This window comes from Sinocyclocheilus anshuiensis, unplaced genomic scaffold, assembly GCF_001515605.1.
Source record: "Sinocyclocheilus anshuiensis isolate Anshui unplaced genomic scaffold, SAMN03320099.WGS_v1.1 scaffold1017, whole genome shotgun sequence".
Classification (NCBI taxonomy): Eukaryota; Metazoa; Chordata; class Actinopteri; order Cypriniformes; family Cyprinidae; genus Sinocyclocheilus; species Sinocyclocheilus anshuiensis.
The window spans coordinates 211,161-213,074 of NW_015554130.1; positions in this window are offsets into that span (position 1 = coordinate 211,161).

Consider the following 1,914-nt stretch of genomic DNA (forward strand, 5'->3'; position numbering starts at 1 on the left):
TGAAAACAACTCTTTCGAGGGTTTTCGCTATGAATGGAAGGAGAGAGAGAGGTCTGTAGCTATCTGTAAGTGAAGTGTTTAATGCTCTCTGTGCCTTGCCCTGGACTTTTATGTCACTTCCTGTCTCCCGTGGTGTTTGTAGTCAGTTTGTAGTCCGTTTGTTCATTGGTTCCCCTAGATTAGTCTCCCCAGGTGTGTCTTGTTATCTTGTTAAGCTTTTTAGCCCCCTGTGTGTATATATAGCCCTAGTTTTTCTTTAGTTCCTTGTGAGTTGTTGAATGTAATGGTTCTTTGTTCCCTTTGGTTTTTGCCTTTTTGTTTGATCTAGTTTTTCCATGAAATACCAGCACATAGATCCTTGCCTCTCCCTGTTTTCCGCAGCTTCTCCATAATGTTACAGTATTTGACTGGCATGTCTCTTTGACTAGTGCATCTTTGAGCCTATATTTAGTATAAGTAAAATACTTAAGTACTGTTAAAATCAAATACTCTAAGACTTTTACTCCGGTTGTTTTGGAATTGGTGACTTGTAACGTGTAGTGGAGTAATTTTCACTGTAAGGTATCTGTACTTTTACTCAAGTATGGTTTTTAGGTACTCTTTACACCTCTGTTTATAAGTAATTAGCAAGATTTTAAAATATATGCAATGTTTAATAGGGAGCCAGTGCAGAGTTGACAGAAGAACTGGGCTAATATGGTCGTACTTCCGCTGGTTCTAGTAAGAACTCTAGCTGCTGCATTTTGGACCAGCTGGAGTTTGTTTATTAAGTGCACAGAGCAACCACACAATAAAACCATTACAATGAACAAATGTGCGTTGAAGTCTGTAAAAGTTTAATTCCCAGTCCAATTCAATCTAGTCCAACCTTTCGAAAAAGCTTTTTTACACCCTGGCTAACTAGCTTTACTCTCCACCCACAGACCAATGGTAGTACTCTGAAGCTTAAGTTTTTACATTATTAAGCAGGCAAGGGATTTGGGGGTCTCTGACATTGATGCCTTTGGCAGGATGTGACAGACTGTGAATAGTGTGTGTGTGTATGTGCGCGTGTGTGTATGTGTCATGTATATTCACATGTCTGTCAGTGAAGAATTAAAAGGTGTTATTTTAGGAGATGTGGTACAGAAGCAGGAAGTAATAGGAACTTGTGACTTGCCTTTACACAAGAAACCATATAAAATGATAAAGATCCAATTAACAAATAAAAAGTATTTTTTTTATCTGTCCATCGCTAACTCCTTTCATTTTCCTTTTGTGTCCTTACCTTTTTAATAAACACAACCCCGTCCCTCAGTCAGTATGACAGGTTGTTCCACAAAATCTTTTTTTATTAATGTTGTGGAGCATCTTATTCTTACTTTTACTCCTTAATCACCACCTCTGTCAGTCTATACTAATTTAACACCCTTATTTTCAGTGGCCTGTAAATCTTTCTCTCACCAAACAACATCTCCTGATAGCTTTAGATGTAACTCACAGTTAATTGCTTTAAAACACTATCTCAATGTCAGGCACTTGTAAAGAACTTGCCTTGTTTTTGAGAGGGAGGAGGAGCTGGGGGGAGTGTCATATTTCAAAATGGCAGTAGACGAGATGAAACAAAAGGGAGCTTTTATTTCCATAGAGCGGCTTTGCTGTAAACATAAGATGAGTGACTCCCATCAGCCTGTTGTCCCTCCAACGCCCTGTGGCTGAAGAAACCGATGTCTGCAGTGGTCTGAAGGTGCAAAAGGGGCATGGTGCACAGTCCTTGGAGCCATGGTTATTATTTCATATATTTCTGAAAGTTTTAGAGAGTCCTGTAGATAATAAAGGCACTTGTAAGAGTTGAGTCCTGCAGGGAAATCCATCAAATTAATGTAAAGGATTCTGAAGTGAAAAATTAAATAGGAGAGATCGGGACAAGTCACA